A 20900-nucleotide genomic window follows, 5' to 3' on the forward strand; every position below is an offset into this window, starting at 1 on the left:
TCATATAATCTAAAATGAACACTTTTGATTGGTTGAGAACTCTTGTTTTTCCCAAATGATGAAAATCCCTCCTTCTTTCCTCACTCTGACTTTCATCATTGTGAGAGAAAGACCCTTTGTGATCACTGAGCAATGGCTTCTTTAGTAGCTTCAGCTGGTGCTTCCCCACCACCTCCACCACCTCCAAGGAAGAGAGGACCACCTGCTCAAGTTGTAATTCAACAAGAAGAAGAAGAAGAGGAACAGGAGGACGAGCACGAAGAGAGGCAGTTTTTGCCTGAGCAGCCCAAGACGTCTCACCGGAAAGAAAACTTCATTTGGCAATTTTTTAAAATTCCCAAAGGTCAGAAAAAAGTAAATGCAAGATACGTAACTTGCCTTATATGTCAAGATAGACTGTCCAGAGGGACCGACAAAAAATACAGTTTCGGAAACTACACAATGCATCGCCATATGACTAGGTGGCATCCTAACAACTACAGTGCTGCACAGTTTCGGAACGACCTAGATAATCTCCCTATTATGGCCAGAAGATCTGTTGTACCGGAAGTAACGGGACCAGAGGGCAGGGAGATGGTGCCAAATATACAAATGAGATTTGGTGAAGTAAAACACACCTGCGTATTTTGCGATGGATTCATTTCCTACGGAGAAAGAAGCATCACTCTGATCAACAGAGCTATTGACTATCATATGCAAGTTTGTCCGAAACGCCCAAAATAATAAATACTTCTTTTTTTTGTTTTGTTGCTCCTGTTGAGCCCTTTACAATGAATCGTTTTCATTGCCCCCTCCAAGAAAAACCCAAAAAAATATAAAACTGTTCCGAAAAATTCAAAAACATTAAAAAAATGTTCAGAAAAATAAAAAAAAAAGTTCTTTTCAGAACTACCTCCCCGTTATTAAAAAATTGGTACAATATTTGGAACTGTGCCAACCTCTATTTCTCTTAGTTCGCTTCCTAGTTCGCTCGCTGGTACGCGAACTGGAAGCGAACCAAAAACAGTAAGTATAAGGGAAGGAAACACACACTTATGTTAAAAGAAAGACAGCTATAGGGGAGTAAACTAGAGATACTATTACCCATAATCCACTACTGATGATGTCACATATTACATCATTCATGACATGCTCAGTGACATCATCAGCAGAGGATTGCGGGTTTTTTGGCAACATGCCTTATCCACGGTTTAATAACGCTGCCTTTTGCTTTATATAAGTTTTCAAATTGTATGAAATATATACCAATAGGTCTTTATGAACCTTTAGGTAGTGCTTTTGTGCATGAGGTCTGGTCGCTTCCATACACATACAGATGTTTCAAAGATGATCAAGAAGTTTATCTGAATGGAGAGGAATGCACTGAGACGCCAGATCATTCACTAATGTGTAGGCACATACAGTTACACGATTCATGCAACAAACACCGACCAAATATGGCTTGCGTGTTGCAAGGCACGCCAGTTCCTGCTATCATCCCCACGTTCAAGTTGTTGGAAAATGGTAGTTATTTGATGCTCAATAATGAAGATTGTTCTGAGTTAATTAAAAGTATTCCTTTTATCGTAACAGTAAGTGAACGGGTTATTTGCTGCAGAAATGTTCTATTTCCTCCCACACATGAACATAGGGAGTTTTCAATCTGGCCACAAATACCAACCTTGGGACACGTTTCAACGGCATGACAAGAATAAGAGCTCTTTTGTCTCAGAGAGAGGTGGCCTTGAGTTCGGCCCGTGAAACTTTCGTACTTCACATAGCGAACACCCGTACACAGGTTTGCCTTTCAATTTCAGCAACATGTTTCCGACTATCTTTAACGCATCCTCCACAAAATCCCTGGCACACTTTTTTAAAGTTGTTACCAGTGGTCTCGTGACTTCATTTGAGAAAATCTTTGGAGTCATCCCTGCTCCCTTTCATTCCATTTTCTCCACTCTGGTTCGTGGATTGCATTTTTACTTGCATTACCAGCGGACGCTCTTGTGCTTTTTTACATTTTTAAATATGGATGTCCCTCCTATGCAACCTCCGACCCTGCAGCTGCTGACACTGTTCCGCAATCGCATGCTAGAATATTATGGCACAATGCCGTTGGCGATATTAAGCACGGCATATGGATTATCTTTTCGGTTCTCCTACTTCACCTGTGTCCAGCCTGTATTTCACTGCCTGACCTGTGATTTCGATTGGGCCATTGATTTGTGTCTCTGCGGACCGGTTTCTCCTGACGTCGACTTTAATCAGCTGATGACTCCTATCATTACTCACGAGTTGGTTTGTCCTGGCGAAAGGATTATGGCTGTGGCATTGATGCATGGACTACTTGGTCCCTGGAATTTACTGGCGGCAGCACAGTCTTTCTTGGAACACAGCTTTCTTGAAAACCCACCGAGCTGTCCTCTGATGGTGATAGAGGATCCGGTGCTGGGAGAGCACGTATGTTCTTTTCCGCTTTTAAATTGGATGGCTGAACTGTTTTCGGATGAAGACGGTGACTTCCTGTTGGAGGCTGTTGCAGCTTATTTTGCATACACAGTTATGTCATAGACCTTTTTCATGTTTCATATGCTGAGTACTAGCATTTCATTGACAATTCATTGACTTAATTGTCAAGTTTTTATTATTTACCTTGCCTATTGGCTTAAGACTCGATAAAGTACTTGGCTGTTTTATTTTTCTTTAGCATTGAATTTTCCTAGTTTTTAATGCTTTACCTTGCGGACCGTCCACATATAAACTTGCAATCTGCTCTCATGAGATGGCACTTCTATTATCTTATTCAGTTCGTTTCCGGATCATGGGGAGGTGTCATCTAGGTCCTGGATATCTTTACACCGTGTTAAGTTAGCATGGGCTCATTACCGGTTTAAACGCCATTTTTCCTTTTTTGCAACTTCTGCACACGACATTTAGTTGTTGCTTTAGCTTTCCACCTAGTAGTTCATCGTGGTTTACATGAGAATAATATGTTATTGGTCTACTATCTGCTTTACTTGTTAAACTATATCTGTACAGCGAGTGCTAAAGTTTCAAGAACAACACGATACAGAATTGTTATGAGGTCTGATCTCCACGACTTCATACTCATAACATAAGTGCAACTTCTGCCAATTCTGGGCATGAGGCGGGTTTTATATTGCTTTGCCGAACACACATACACAACAGTTGATGCGGTTCACATGAAGAGAGAGCTGGTGTATGCTGATGTGATTCCTTCAAATCTAAGACACTAAAGTATGGGCACGCCCTAAACCAACACAAAGAGACCTTCTTAGCAAATAATATAATATGTGTATTAGGGAGGGTGAGATATAAGCAGCCGCGGGCCGTGGAGGGAGTTACGGTGAGGCAGGGAGGCGGGGAGGGGGAGAAGCAGGGTGGAGCCCTCTCTACCTTGCCCCTCCCCCTCCCCGCCTCCCTGCCCCACCGTAACTCCCTCCACGGCCCGCGGCTGCTTATAAGTGTTGCTAACTCTTATTCATTTACAGCATGTTAACATACTGTCACCATTCGCTTTTTATGTACTAGTAACTATGCTGGTAATTTTGCTACTGATAATATGTGTACTTGTATTCTCCACCCTGCTTCTCCCCCTCCCCGCCTCCCTGCCTCACCGTAACTCCCTCCACGGCCCGCGGCTGCTTATAAGTGTTGCTAACTCTTATTCATTTACAGCATGTTAACATACTATCACCATTCACTTTTTATGTACTAGTAACTATGCTGGTAATTTTGCTACTGATAATATGTGTACTTTTATTATCTAAGGTACTACGCCTGAGAAGACGGCATTAGTAAATAAACATTTCAAATACACATGTGTTCTTCTTAACTCCATGTTCTGGTTTCTAAGAAATATATAACGACCGACTGTTCATGAGTTCCACGTATCCTGAGGTACTATAAGTTCATATTCTGGATTGTCTAAACATTGAGAGTTTGTTATATCCAATGTGACACTGTACCTAGCTTGCTAAATAGTTTTTGATTACTAACGTGAGTTTTGGGACACCCTAATTCGCCGAGGTTCCAATCCTCTGTCCACAGTTCTGTGTGAGAACAGAAACCCTGCGACAGGGGCACCCCCGACCCTTGCTGGAGCTTCATCACACTTGCGATACAACTCCAGCAATGCGCCACCTTTACGGCACAGATACATCACGCATCTGTGCTGTTTTTGCCCCGTGATGCGCCGCATTGTAAATGCAGCACACCATAGGTGACGGAACAGCGGCACAGAATGACTAACACATCCCTGGTGATGCGCCAGTCATCATAAATCTATCCCTATGCTTCTTATCTTGTTAGAGATGAACCGCCATATGTATCATCAAAGTTATTTGCATTTCCTAAATAGCGAACTTTAAGGAATAAATAGCGATTCTTTACCATTCCTAGTTTGCGATGAGCTATTTGCTAATTAGCCGAATGTAGCCCAATGAAGCCCAATGTAGCCCAATGTAGCCCAAAGATGGCCGCCAGACACACAAAAAAACAAATGTAGCCCAAATATCAGCCAGATGTAGCCCAACTATAGCCCAGTGACAGAATGACCAATCAGCTTCGCAAACCTCCGTTACGCGAAGCGGAGCGCTGTTACAGATATATATCTTTTTTTGAACGTTAATTTCTCAAAATCCACTGGAGCACATATATTGAGACCTAGCAAAGGCACATCGGGCTACCAGTCCCTAATATTTTGCCAAGTTTCGTGCAAATCCATTCAGCCGTTCGATTATTATTTTTATTATTTTTTTTTGCCCCGCGGGGCCCTTTTAAAACCTCCACATCAAACCTAGGGGGTCAGCGAGGATCTACTATGCCCCCTTATAGTTATTTCCCCCTTTGTTTTGACCTCCTCTTGTCTCTCGATCCTACCGAGAGACAAGATGGCGGCCGCTACGGACTGTTTGGAATGTTGACAGACGCCGGAGAACCAATCAGCTTCGCTTCACAAAGCTCCGTTGCGCGAAAAGTCCGCGAACCAGAGCGCTAACCGGTCCGCTGTTACAGATATATATCTTTTTTTAAACGTTAATTTCTCAAAATCCACTGGAGCACATATATTGAGACCTACAAAAGGCACATCGGGCTACCAGTCCCTACAATTTTGCCAAGTTTCGTGCAAATCCATTCAGCCGTTCGGGCTAAAAGTGAGGCCAACCGCCCTATGGAAAACTCAATGTTAAAAACACGTTTTGGGACCCCCCTTTTTTCTCGGCCCCCACTGGACGAACCCCCCCCAAATTTTCAAGGGCTGCTCAGAAACAAAATGTGCCATTTTCCTGAAAATTTCAGCCGATTCCGTCCACAAACGCCAAAGTTATTAGACATAGAATTTTCAAAAAACCCATAGAGAAAAAATCCTAACTATATATACCTACTGGCGACCGCCAGTAGGTAATATATATATATATATAATTATATATTTTATATATATATGTATATATATACACACACATATATGTGTGTGTGTGTATATATAATTATGTATATATATATATATATATATATATGTATCACTTCGAATCTTCTGGTTCCCACCTTGTGTACAGAAGTCACGGCACCACAGCAGCAGTGAGTTTAAGTTATTTATTCTTTTATAACACCATGTGCATTAACAACAGGACGGCCTACGTGTTTCGACTATACTTAGTCTTCAACTGGACCATAGAGTCCTATGTGTCTAGAGAATTTATACTGTGCTCTGTGTAAGTACCCTCATCAGTTTCTGTACATTTTTTAAAAGACAACTAGACTACCAATCTTGAGCATATGTAAAAGGCTCATTGTCAACGCCATTTTACACTGAGTTTTCAATTCCAACATCATAGTTATATAGTAAAGTACTATTAAGTGATTTATACGGAAGAGAAAAAAAGATGTCAAAGTGCTAGTATGTGAAAAAAAGAGAAAAAGTGTTGTCCATAGGTTTTCCATTATTCCTATTGAAGTACTCAGTGTTCCTTTCTAGAGTTCATACGTATGTTACAACCATCTATGCATTTTGTACATTTTTGCATTTATACCTTTCAAATTCATGTGAAGTACATAATTCTTATATCTGTCTGTATTGCAAATAAACACAAACAGGTTTGATTAAATCATCCAATTAACTGGTCTACTAAAGTCTATTTCCTCGTTGTTTATGCAATTGCACTTATCCCTAATTATTTTGCAAAATAAACATTATTGTTATTACTCTTTCTGGTGAAGTACAGTTTTAGGACACTCTAGGAAGGTGCTAATATGCATAAAACAATGTGTATGTTAAGGATATATATATGTCATATATCACATTTGTACGGCAGTCCATGCCAAGACCAATAAAAAAAGGGGTTCATTCACTTGTTTGGGAAAATGTAACTACCAGAATTCCTATAAAATGCAGGTTGTTCAATGATTAGGAAAATAATGGAAAACAATGACCAAAACGTAATTAAAACTCAAGAAGAAGAAAGAGGGAATTGGTGGATGCTAAAATAGACTGATTCAATCAAGTTCCGATCTGAGGTGGCCGAAGTCTGTGTAACTAAGCAAGATCAATAGTTCCTGGGTTTTTTCTCAAGTAGGAATTTTTGTCCTTTTCTAGAGTTCAAAAATGGCTTTGATTTCAGTATCTTGCCCTTCCTTCTTGTTGCTTTTCAAGGATGTTTCCAGCCATATGTTCAGTTACAGTAAAGGCTCTTCACTCTTATCAATTCCTCTTATCATTTCTTATAATCCAAATTTTTGGTCATTTTTTGTTTGTTATATATTCACATTATTCTTGCACTTCTCATGGGCTTTGTTGTTGGTGAGATTTTTTTCTGTTTCGCTTACATTTCAGAGACAGGGAAGGGAGAGATGAATCCATGTACTATACATTGCATTCGATGTGATTGGCTTGCCAGTGTTATTGAATAAGCTATGCAAGTTGCTTGTTCTTTTATTTCTCCAAATGTACATATAACTCTGCATCCAAATTGTGACCATGTGGGTATTCAGTTCCCATCCCAAGAATCATCCTGCTTTCCATCTTTCCTAGTTTCAAAGTGTGGTCTCCTCCTCTTTCAGCTATCTTGGCAAGTTTCAACCCCAAATATGTTAATTTGGTGCAATCCCCTATGTGATGTTCATTAAAATGTTTTGCCATGGGGTAGTTCGAATCATTGTTCTCTATTGCACGCAGGTGTTGGAGGATCCGCAATTTAAGTTTGTTGATGATGCTCCCGATGTATTCTTTTCCACATGGGCATCCAAGTCTGTAAATATCAAACTTTGATTCGCAGGTGATATGGTCTGAGATCTTTTCAATTTTCCCATTTTGCAAAGTATATTCCTTGATGTTCTTACCATGCTCGCAAGCTTTGCACTTGGCACATTTCCAAAAGCCTGGTGTGCTCAACCACGGTATTTTTTCTTTCTCTGGTTGCTTTTTCTCCAAGTGGCTTTGTGTCAAGATGTCTCTGAGGGACGATGTCTTCCTATAGGTGATACTCGGGTAGGGAGTTAAGTGTTCCTTAAGAGTTTCATCTAATAGAAGAATATCCCAATTCTTTTTTATAATCTTCTTCAGATTTTGGCTCTGGTTGTCAAAGTCCATAATGAGACGTGTTATATTTTCAGATTTTTCCATCTGTGGATCTTTCATGATCTCTTGGGCTTCCATTGTTCGTTTTTGTTCTTTCCGTGAGATCAAGAGATCTGATCTATTCTTCAAATGCATCCGGGTTTTCGCTGTTATCAGAACTTCTAGCGGATATCCTCTGGATAGGAACCGGCTAAACATTCTCTCTATTTCTGCATCCAAGTCTTCTATATATGTATATGTTGCTCCAACTCGAACACAACGTCTGTATTCACACAGAAAAGATGAGCGTGGACCCAGGTATGTGCAGATTTTTTATTTCTCTTTAGCTAGCTCTGCCACTACGCGTTTCGGCCGATCCCGCCGTTGATCACATGACAACTCTCTGACTATTTTGCCGCCTTATAAAGTGCAACTGCCTTTGGTCATTTCATAGACATGAAAGAGTTACTAGTTGTTTTTCAACAACCCTTCCGCTAAAAATACAAACATAAATGTAATTAAGCAGCCAAGTTGTTTGAACTGTGGTTACTCCAAATATTAAATACATATCAAATACAAAGTTATTAATACCAGCTCAAATGCATGCAACCCATAGTCTAAAACAAGCAACATTTTCCATGTTCAATTCATCAACCATTTCCTATAAAAGTGCCTACATATTTTTGTTCAAAACAAAAAATATATCCTTATGTGCATAACATAAACAATTAAACCTAAATACCATATATAAAAAAACAGTTAATTAAGGTCAAGTTCCAGCATTGCATAACCCCGAAGTAATTTATTTAAAGGGTCCCCTTACTGTTCATATATTTTCTCATGCCACAAATTACTGGAATCAATTCATGTATCCTCTCGTAAAGCATAAGTCAAAGAACACTCAATTTTATAAAGTGTAAATGTGCAAAGGAAGATAAATATACTGTATATATCATTATTAATGAATAGTCAGAACCACAGACCATCATAAATAGAAGTATAAAATATACTTTCTAAAAGTCCATGTCTTAAAATCTAACCATAAATATCATAAATATATATAAAACGTATATATAAACAGTCCTAAAATGTGCCTTTAAATAAATATTTGATGATGCTCATATATGATAAAAAGAGCTACTCAAGGAGATCTAAAGAAAATATTTTTACAGAATCCAATTTGCCATATCATGTCTAAAATATACCCTTCAATCCTATCATAGAAACGTGTACAAATCTTCGCTATTATTGAGGCCCCTGGGGTGCTTGGAATCAAATTCTAAAATGTAGGATGTCTCCAATCTTCTTAGTTTCGATTCTCTATCCCCTCCTCTTTTCTGGGGGCCTACTGCGTCTATGACGTAGTATCTTAGGTGTTTAAGATCATTGTTATGAATTAACTTGAAATGTCTTGCAACAGGATAGCTGTCATCACTATTTACAATTGCACATATATGTTGAAGGATTCTCTTGTGTGCTTGTAATTTAGTGCTGCCAATATATTTCAAATTGCAGCTGCAGGTCAATACATATACGGCATATTCCGATTTGCACGTAAGATGTTGCTCTATGCTGCAAGGCTTGGTGTTAAACGCCATAGTATAACTAGTTTTATTGATGCCATATTGGCAAGCTTTACATACCGCACATTTAAAGAATCCCGCTTCCGTGCTGTTAGCCACGTACTTTTAACCCTTGTCTCTAGATTGCTTCTGGTAAGCGAACTGCCCATACTATTTATTTTCCTGAATGTGACAGCCGGATAGTTAGGTAACAGCTTACCAATCACTGGGTCTTCCCTCACAATGGCCCAATTGTTTCTAACAATGGCCCTAATTTACATCTCCTGACGTGAGAAAGACAGAATTAATCTAGTAGGTTCTTCAGTGACTACTCTAGTGATGTTTCTATCCTTGTTTTGCAGCAAATCCATACAAGCCAAGGTTTTAGATTTGGCAATTGCTGCATAAATGACTTGAGATCTATAACCCCTATCCAGGAACCTATTGCGACTTTCATTCTGCTTCTGATTACAATCACCTTCTTCACTGCAGATACGCCAAATGCGTCGCATCTCCTCATAAGGGATACTTTTAATTAAATGGGGTGGATGAGCGCTAGTGGCGTGAAAGAGGGTATTACCTGCTGTAGGTTTCCTGAAGAGGGTTGTTGACAATTAATTATTGATCACCTGCATTTGAACGTCAAGAAATGTAACCATGTCTCCACTGATGTTACTAGTAAAATGAAGATTGATTGAATTGACATTTAACGAGTCAATAAAGTCAGTGGCACTCTCTACATCTCACCATCCCAAACTATAAATAAATCCTCAATATACCGTAACCATGTTACGATCTTGTGTCTGCTTGTATTGTTGCATGAGGACCAGCTCCTCCCACCACCCCATAAATAGGCAGGTGTAACTGGGGGAGAAGCCGGCCCCCATAGCAACACCCTGGATCTGCTGGTACATTTTGCCATCAAACAAAAATAAGTTGGCCTCCAGACAGAACAGTAAAGTTTTAAGCAGCATATTAGTATGTTGCGCATAGATAATTGGTCTATTCATCAGAAAATATTCCACTGCCCTCATACCATCCTTATTTCTAATGCAAGTATATAAGGAGGAAACATCAAGCGCTATCAACAAATACGAAGTTTTCCACTCATTGTTACAAATCTTTCTTAAGAAGTCACTAGTGTCCTGTACAAATGATTTCAGTCCCATGACAGTCTTTGCAGGAAAAAGTCTATATATTTTGATAAGTTCTCCAATAGACCATATATATATATATATACATATATATATATATATATATATATATATATATATATATATATATATATATATATATATATATATATATATATATATATATATATATATATAACTGTATAATTGGTTTTATTGAATGTGAAACATTTTGGGGAATTCTACTTGTTTCATTAAGGCTTTCTTTTATTGATTGCACAATTACAGCGTTCACTTGTATAGTATTTTTACCATTTTTATGATTCATTCCGATGCACTGTCAGTTTAAATGCCTCCTCAATGACGAGCAGTTTGTCATGTGATCAAGCCTTTTCGAAGGCGAAATGCATCATGGCGACAGCGCTGGCTTTATCCAAATAAATCACCTTTGCACCAGCACTTCTTTGGTCGACTCTTTGTCACTACGAATTCGACAGTTCCTTGTCTTCTGAGTGACGAGCCTCGTAAATATATATAGATATATATAGATATAGGTATATATATATATATATATATATATATTCACTGAAAAAACCATAGGTTATAGACCATATATAGTTAGGAATTAGCATTTACAAAACCTTGAAAATTCACTGAAAAAACCATAGGTTATAGACCATATATAGTTAGGAATTAGCATTTAAAAAACCTTATTTTACTCACACAAAACCATTGAAATTCCATATATAGTTAGTTGCACTAACTATATATCGCGCACCTGCAATCCACTGCTGATGATGTCACATATTACATCATTCATGACATGGTCAGTGACATCACTGATGACATCACTGATGACATCTCAAATGACATCACTGATGACATCACTGATGACAACATCCAGTGACTGTATGTTTCTGTAAAGTTAAAATATATCTTACATATTGAAGAATGAGTGGATGTATAAGTGTCTGGATGAAGGATTTAGTAGGTGCGTGACTGACTGTATGAGTGAGTGATTAAATGTGTCTCACTGAATGCATGGGTTAGTGACTAAACTGTCTTAATTTGTGCATCATTATGTCTGTTGTTCTGTAAACTGCTGCATGTGTTGATCATTAGCTATACGAGAGGCTATATGTGTTATTAATTGCTTGCCCAAGTATTTCTATGGGAGATTGAGTTTGTGTGGGGGTGGCTGAAAGGTGTGTGACTCTATGCATAGATGTGTGAACAGTTTATTCACTAGGTGTATGAGTTCAAGAGTGCATGTGGAAACAGCTACATGGGCAGTTGACTGTGTGCATGAGTGTATTGATGAGTAAATGGATATCTCAATGCTACATGTCATAGTAAGTACATATGTAAAACACAGTACATGTGAGAGTTGGCATATATAAATAACTGTGCATGAGAGCCACCGAATGAGTGAGTGGTTGTATCGATCATTGTGAACTTGTATCAGGGATTGTATAAGAGAGTAAATATGTGTTAGTATATGTTTCAATAAGTAAGGTGTGTTTAACTGTATAGTTGAAGAAATGGAGATGAGATTGTTTCTTTGCATGACTGACTGGGTGTGTGAGTAACTCCATGGATGAGTGGAAGTGTGTGAGTGTCTGTATACACTGAGTGTATCTAAGATTATATTAGAGTCTGAAGAGGTTTATCGTATTAGCACAAGAATGATGTCAAATGAGATGTCATTAGTGATATCATCAGTGATGTCATTTGAGATGTCATCAGTGATGTCATCAGTGATGTCACTGACCATGTCATTAATGATGTAATATGTGACATCATCAGCAGTGGATTGCAGGTGCGCGATATATAGTTAGTGCAACTAACTATATATGGAATTTCAATGGTTTTGTGTGAGTAAAATAAGGTTTTTTAAATGCTAATTCCTAACTATATATGGTCTATAACCTATGGTTTTTTCAGTGAATTTTCAAGGTTTTGTAAATGCTAATTCCTAACTATATATGGTCTATAACCTATGGTTTTTTCAGTGAATTTCAATGGTTTTTTAATAGCAAATATCATAAGCTGTCGAATGTCAAGTACGTGGTAAGTGAAAACATTTTCGTGTTTATGCACACTGATCTGCTTTGAATGGTGCCCCCCCCCCCTCATTTCTATTAGGAGTACTCTCTCTTTGCAGATAGTGAAAGGTAGTTAACGCAGGTCTTTGCCCCCATTGTAATCCGTCGTGCCTGCTTCTCTCTCCATTTGATTCATTGTTATCCAAGTATTTACTGTTTTAGAATTAGTTCTCTTTGGTTCATTCTCTATTTACAAACAAACACAGAGTCGCAATACTCTGTTTAGTCTTTGCAGATAACGAAAAATCGTGTAAAAAAAAAGAAAAGGAATCGAGCAAAATCAGTAGGCCACTAATGGGATCTCTTTTTGACCTCGCTAAAATAGAAACATTAGGAACAACCCCTCATGACAAATACAAAACTAGTGAGATGAACTGAACTCCACACAATGATGGCTGCAAAACAGCTCGGCTCCGCCACCCACCCCGCCCAAAATAACGATAAAGAACGGCTGCCATGATTGGTTGCGGAATGACCACGACGGAGCTACGAAATGGTGCTGCTCTCATGCTAACCCCAGCTTCAGTCTGAAACATCCAGAAACACTGTAGACTACCAATTCGATCAGTTCCGGTAGCGCCCCAATGTAACCCGGTAGAGAAGAACTAGCCCTCCCCTCTTTGACTGATGGTTCTTGTTGCCTGTCCCTTCTGTTGTCATTTAACAGAACTATTTAGCCTGCTGAAAGGGGTTGTGTTCCGACCGCTGGTTGGTGGAGACATTTTGACTATATTCTGTACCTGCGTTGTCGCGTAATGCGTCATATGACGCGCCGCGTTAGCGCATCCGGAAGTCATCCGGGGCGCGCAGCGCGTAACGTAAGCATAACAAGTCATGTGACTTGTTAATAAAACTTTTCATTGGTTCATTTTACTTTTCTTATTGTAATGATGAAAGGCTTGGTCATATGACCTAAAAATTACGCTTTTCATTACTTCCGAACATTATTTTTTCTTAAATATATGTTATAATGTTCCAGGCTAATGTACTTTCCCGGAAATTTTACAACTGTCCTGCAAGTAAAATATATTCTTTTTTCGAGAAAAAGAGCGTTTCTTCGTCCCATGACGGAGCCGTTGAGCAAAAGAGGGTCGACCTGCTGTCTTAGTCGCCGATACGCCTGAATATGAGATTCTTATCGATCACTTTATGTTGCAGGAATAGAAAACACAACAGCCCTTGACCATTTATCTTTACTGCGTTCCTTCGTATTATACCTTTTACCCTTCATGTAATTGGTCTGCTTTATTTCACTTGCCTTTTAATGATTCTAAAACAGTGACTATTATTAAAAACTTTACCAATGTATATACTACTACCATGTTTTCTTTTAAAAACCTTTATTGTGAAAATTTCATTATACAAATACGAGCCTATAACCACGTGGGCCGGCCACGGAGCAAACTGTAATCGTATATGATGAATAGACATTTACACTGTAGAGGAACGTAACGGGCGGGCCATTAGGTTGCAAGAACTAAGGTGTCTAACAGTTACGGAATCGGTGGACGTACATTTTATAATTAAAATACGACAGGGCCAGTTACAATAAAATTATCTAGATATACATTTGCGGGCAAGTACCATGGGTGACGTTAATTCGAACTTTCAACAGTACAGTAATCAATAACACATCAGAACTTAATATCAATAGGGATGTCGAAATATTCAATCAATTCTCGTCCCCGCCCGCCATGTGCTTCAAAACTGCATACGTATCTCGTGATTTCAAGGTTCTGCAACCAGTACACAACAAGGAGTTACGAGTCCCATTTATTCTGGCGCCATTTTGGGCGAGGACGGGCAGGTCCAGGATATAGTCAAAATGTCTCTACCAACCATCGACTATGATGATGTTCATATGCTGTATTTATTAGAGTAACACTCATCTGTCCACATGAAATTAATTTGCCACAATCTAAACATGTCATTTTAATCTTTCCAAAGTTCTTCTAAATATTTGGGACCGTTTCCCTTGCCTCTGAAGCTCTCAGTGCCACTTCTTTGATGAATGTACTAGCAGGTCAGGGGTTCTCCTCCAAATCTCTCTTTTATGCAGCACTATAATTAATTGGTGCCACCTCTCCATATGACGATGCATGGTATAGTTACCACAACTATATTTTTTTTCGGTTCCTCTGGAGAGTTCATCGTGGCAGATGAAGCGTGTAACGTACCGGGCATTTACCTTTTTTTGCATGTACAGGAAAGGAAAAAAAAATCGAGCGTCCGAGTTCTAAGGTGTCCCAGGGCCATTTTGGTGGACCAGGCCCAAATCCAAAGAACAGCTATCTCACAGGCTAATGGGGCGACCCACGCCGAGTTTCAGCATTGTAGGATGACCACACAAGTACAGCAACTTGCTAGACATCACCTCGGTGCCATCCGGATCTCGGCGCCCCACTGCAGATGAAGTGCCTCTCAACTATGAAACCACCACGGTGACATCCGGATCTTGGCGCGTTGTGCTGCCTTCGGCCTATTCGCACATCGGTCCGCTACTGACGCCATCTCACAGGCTAATGGGGCGACCCACGCCGAGTTTCAGCATTGTAGGATGACCACACCAGTACAGCAACTTGCTAGACATCACCTCGGTGCCATCCGGATCTCGGCGCCCCACTGCAGATGAAGTGCCTCTCAACTATGAAACCACCACGGTGACATCCGGATCTTGGCGCGTTGTGCTGCCTTCGGCCTATTCGCACATCGGTCCGCTACTGACGCCATCTCACAGGCTAATGGGGCGACCCACGCCGAGTTTCAGCATTGTAGGATGACCACACCAACTTGCTAGACATCACCTCAGTGCCATCCGAATCTTGGCATCTCAACGCCTAGTGGTATCTTCCATACAAAAAATATTGTTACGCTGCCTTTGGCCCCATTCGCACATCAGTCCGCAACTTAGACATCACCTCGGTGCCATCCGGATCTTGGCATCTCAGCGCCTTGTGGTGTCAGTCAGAAAATATTGTTGTGCTGCCTTCGGCCTATTCGCACATCGGTCCGCTACTGACGCCATCTCACAGGCCAACGGGGCGCCCCACGCCGACTTTCAGCATTGTAGGATGGCCACACCAGTGCGGCAACTTGCTACACACCACCTCGGTGCCATCCGGATCTTGGCATCTCAGCGCCTTGTGGTGTCTTCTACTCCGGAAATATAGTAGAAAATATTGTTGCGCTGCCTTTGGCCCCATTCACACATCAGTCCGCTACTGACACCATCTCACAGGCCAACGGGGCGCCCCACGCCGACTTTCAACATTGTAGGATGGCCACAGAAGTGCGACAACTTACTAGACACCACCTCGGTGCCATCCGGATCTTGGCGCGTTGTGCTGCCTTCGGCCTATTCGCACATCGGTCCGCTACTGACGCAAACTCACAGGCCAACGGGGCGCCCCACGCCGACTTTCAGCATTGTAGGATGGCCACACCAGTGCGGCAACTTCCTACACACCACCTCGGTGCCATCCGGATCTTGGCGCGTAGTGAAGCTGCAGCAGCTGCAAATAAGCTTCAGACAGTGTTACAACCGCTGCTCAGAACTCTCAACTATGACACCACCTCGGTGCCATCCGGATCTTAGCGCGTTGTATTGCCTTCGGCCTATTCGCACATCGGTCCGCTACTGACGCCGCCTCACGTGCCAACGTATTTTCTCCGCATTTTATACCCTATGCCGCATAACAGGTCATGTGACTTGTTTATAAAACTTTTCATTGGTTCATTTTACTTTTGGTTTCCTAATGATGGAAGGCTTGATCATATGACCTAAAAACAACACTTTTCATTGGATGAAAACTTTTTTTTTCCCCCAAACGATGAAAGCCCCACCTTGTTTCTGGATGTTTCAGACTAAACTGGCGTCACCATGAGAGCACCACCATCTCGTAGCTCCGTCGTGGTCATTCCGCGAGCAATCATGGCAGCCGCTCCCCACCAGAAGCCTGCAGGACTCGGGGCCCCCAAAACTTTTGATGAATTCTCAAGGCGGAGGGGACGCTTTCGAGAATGGGGTCCAAGACCTAGCAGACAAGCGTCCGATTTCCAAGGTGTCCCAGGGCCATTTCAGTGGACCAGGCCCAAAAAGGAAACAGCCTGCCGCCATTTTGAGAGTCCTGTGACAGCCGCCTATCGCTGCACCGCAAGAGTGGGCGCAACTCAGCTGAATGGCGGATTTTGACACAGTGGACCAAAAGCGGACGGAATGGCAACTGAAACGGTAAAGGGGCGCCCCACTAAAACAGATGAGACTCCACCTGGAGAGGCCCGTTCACGCCGCCTCCCCCGGGGCGCTCCACGCCGTTATTCGGAGCAGCATTGTAGGATACCAAAACCAGTGCGGCAACTTACTGGACATCACCTTGGTGCCATCGTTCTGCTGCCTTGGAACTATTCGCACAACAGTTTGCTACTGATGACCCACCCCCCGCGACGCCCCACGCCGTTATTTGCTGGGTGGCAACTTACTAGACATCACTTTCGTGTCATCTAGATTTCGGCGCGTTCCGCTGCCTTGGAACTATTCGCACAACAGTTTGCTACTGATGACCCACCCCCCGCGACGCCCCACGCCGGAAATCTGGACGTTGTGCTGCGTTGGGACTATTCGCACAGCCGACCGCTACTTCGTTGTTTTTCTCTAAAAATGTTTATATGTTATTACTATTTTTGTTTTCTTGTATATATTTATAAATTATTAAAGTTTTATAATCTTACTACTTTGTCGGAGTACTATATATTTTTAATGTGACACATAATTGTAAAAACTTTGATGTACAAAGAGTCATCCCTGGAATCTTCCGCTTCACGCTCGGTCCCCTCCCCAATCACAATACAGGATGGTTTTCAGATAATAGCAACGCTTCTGCTGTGACGGATCTCATCGAGTGTGGGCCTTGATCTACTATAACTCCTTTGAAGACGGGTGATTCTTTACAGCTGTGGCCATAAACTACATCTGCAGGGCTAGCTGATAGCCTAGGACCGGCCTGGACAATCGGACACAGAGGAAAAGGAGTGTCAGAGGGTGCGGTAGTGAATAGGGCGAAAGGGAGGTGTCGGGCGGGCACAGGGTGTGATTCTCAGGGAAGAACAGCGCAGATGGGGGGAGGTTTATTACCCATGCATAAAACAGAGAGCGGGGGTGACCACTGCCTGGGGGAGATGCTTGCGAGGGTGGGGAGCCATGCTAAGGATCGACAGCGTGCACAGAGTGGATCTGGTCAAGGCATCTAAAATGGCTGCCGTGCACGACAAAAGTGTGGCATTTGAAAAAAGACAAGATGGCGCACACAATGTTTTTCAACAATTCCTGATTTCCTTCGAATCGAACGTTAACAGACGTTGGGGCATATTACCAAAGTTAAGCGATATTTATCCCTAACGATGCATTGCAAAGATTTTTTTACCGTCAGAAATTATCGCAGATAAACCTTGCTATTATCAAGGTTTATCGCAAATACGATAAAAACCGAGCGCAATGCATTAATATCGCTGAAAACTCCGCGATATTCATGCATTACCGAGCTAATGCTCTTAGCCATGTTATCCACCTCCCATTGGATAACATGGCTAAGAACTGCTCAGGGCAGCTGTTACTTTTTGGAGATATTCGCGCTTATCTCGAATATTTCCAAAAGTTGATAATAGGAGATAGCGATGTTAGCGACTGTTTCCAGTCGCTAACATCTTGGCATGCCCACTTTGCATGTCATTAGTGATAAATATCACTCACATGCAAAGTGGGACCCAAGATGGTCGCTATCTCCTACTAGCCGTCGCTAACTGGTGTTAGCAACAGCTAGGTAATACAGATATAATTTTATCTCCGCGAAGCGGAGCGCTGTTACAGATATATATCTTGTTTTTGAACGTTAATTTCTCAAAATGCACTGAAGCACATATATTGAGACATAGCAAAGGCACATCGGGCTACCAGTCCCTAATATTTTACCAAGTTTCGTGCAAATCCATTCAGCCGTTCGATTATTATTATTATTTTTTTTTTTTGCCCCGCGGGGCCCTTTTAAAACCTCCACATCAAACCTAGGGGGTCAGCGAGGATCTACTATGCCCCCTTATGGTCATCAGCCGTTCGATTATTATTATTATTTTTTTTTTTTGCCCCGCGGGGCCCTTTTAAAACCTCCACATCAAACCTAGGGGGTCAGCGAGGATCTACTATGCCCCCTTATGGTCATTTGCCCCTTCGCTTTGGCCTCCTCTTGTCTCTCGATCCTACCGAGAGACAAGATGGCGGCCGCTACGTACTGTTTGGAATGTTTACAGACACCGGAGAGCCAATCAGCTTCGCTTCGCAAAGCTCCGTAACGCGAAAAGTACGCGAAGCGGTGCGCTGTTACAGATATATATCTTTTTTTGAACGTTAATTTCTCAAAATCCACTGAAGCACATATATTGAGACCTAGCAAAGGCACATCGGGCTACCAGTCCCTACAATTTTGCCAAGTTTCGTGCAAATCCATTCAGCCGTTCGATTATTATTATTATTATTTTTTTTTGCCCCGCGGGGCCCTTTTAAAACCTCCACATCAAACCTAGGGGGTCAGCGAGGATCTACTATGCCCCCTTATAGTTATTTCCCCCTTTGTTTTGACCTCCTCTTGTCTCTCGATCCTACCGAGAGACAAGATGGCGGCCGCTACGGACTGTTTGGAATGTTGACAGACGCCGGAGAACCAATCAGCTTCGCTTCACAAAGCTCCGTTGCGCGAAAAGTCCGCGAACCAGAGCGCTGCCTGGTCCGCGCTTACAGATATATATCTTTTTTTAAACGTTAATTTCTCAAAATCCACTGGAGCACATATATTGAGACCTACAAAAGGCACATCGGGCTACCAGTCCCTACAATTTTGCCAAGTTTCGTGCAAATCCATTCAGCCGTTCGGGCTAAAAGTGAGGCCAACCGCCCTATGGAAAACTCAATGTTAAAAACACGTTTTGGGACCCCCCTTTTTTCTCGGCCCCCACTGGACGAACCCCCCCCAAATTTTCAAGGGCTGCTCAGAAACAAAATGTGCCATTTTCCTGAAAATTTCAGCCAATTCAGTCCACAAACGCCAAAGTTATTAGACATAGAATTTTCAAAAAACCCATAGAGAAAAAATCCTAACTATATATACCTACTGGCGACCGCCAGTAGGTAATATATATATATATATATATATATATATATATATATATATATATATATATATATACATATATATATATTGTTTTTGAAATGCCAGTTAATAAGTTCAAATAGATGCAAATCATCGTAAAAATGCACAGCGGACCCATTTTCAGCTTGCGTCTTCTATTTGGCCTATCCAGCTACCACAGTGAGCCATATTTAGTCATTCAGGGCCTCATTTATGAATACAGTCAAGTCGCTGCATAAAAACAGCGATGCAACAGTTTTCATTGCACCCTCCTTGTGACACCATGTCAGAACGCACCTGATGTGCACACTGACAGGGTCCGCTTGAAGGAGCCGGCACAGACAAAACGGGAACTTCAATTTCCAGCAGTACTTCAGTACTTGGGCTCATGACACCAGACGCACCGTAGTGCGCGACATCAATACACCCAGATATAGCCAGGAAGACAGCAGACAGAGCTGCCGTTTATTCATATCTTTAATGTTTGGTGACCGGTTCCTGGTCCGGTAAGGGTGCTGGAAGCACAGTATAATTTCTTGCTTATATTCTTAAAGTTTAATTCTAATGTAGATGTACACTGCAATTATGCTTCACTACCTTGTATGATACATATCTCCCTTCGTTGGCGAGTCCAATTTCTTAAGGGGTTCATGCGAGGGAGTAAGTGTTTGGGCATGACAATTCAAAAAAGCATGTTATTGCTCCACATGCTATCTCATACTTATTTTTGGCAAGCTTAATCTTTCCTGGTCTTGCCTGCTGGTGAGCCCGTGTCCATGGCTCATGCAGGGAAGAGTATTAAAAGGCTTCTCTGATAAATAAGAACAGGAGGTTCACGCAGAGTGATGGTAACTCTCGAAATATATTACAATGCTTACCTGTGTGAGAAAACCCCTATAACGTTTTTTGTGCGGTCCCACTTGGAAGAGGGGCTGTTCAAGCTCATTAGCTCATATTGTTTGAATAGTGGAAAACTAATATGGGAACATAACCCTTGCATTTACTTTGATGAACCTTTGAAGTGTTCTCAATTCAAAGAATATCTCAAAACATCGATAATCAGCATTTGGCGAATCTTTGTGTTTCACTTAACAGGGGTGGGTAGTAATGGGTAAATGATTTCCAGAGGCTCCTACTCTTATTTGATTCACCTCAACCAGATACAGAGGGTAGGTGTGATAGGTACTGTTATCTCTGGGGGGGGTTTGAGCTTGCATAGAATGTGAGGTATTTACATTATTCCCTGTTCCCTCCTTTACAGTATTAGGGGCATATTCTCAAGGAACTATCGCAGAGTTATTGGCACTTTATCGCAGCCAAAGTTTCTATAAATGTATCTCCCCATTGACAAGCTGGTGCTAACAGCCCAT

Source organism: Lissotriton helveticus, chromosome 6, assembly GCF_964261635.1.
Source record: "Lissotriton helveticus chromosome 6, aLisHel1.1, whole genome shotgun sequence".
In the NCBI taxonomy this organism is placed as follows: Eukaryota; Metazoa; Chordata; class Amphibia; order Caudata; family Salamandridae; genus Lissotriton; species Lissotriton helveticus.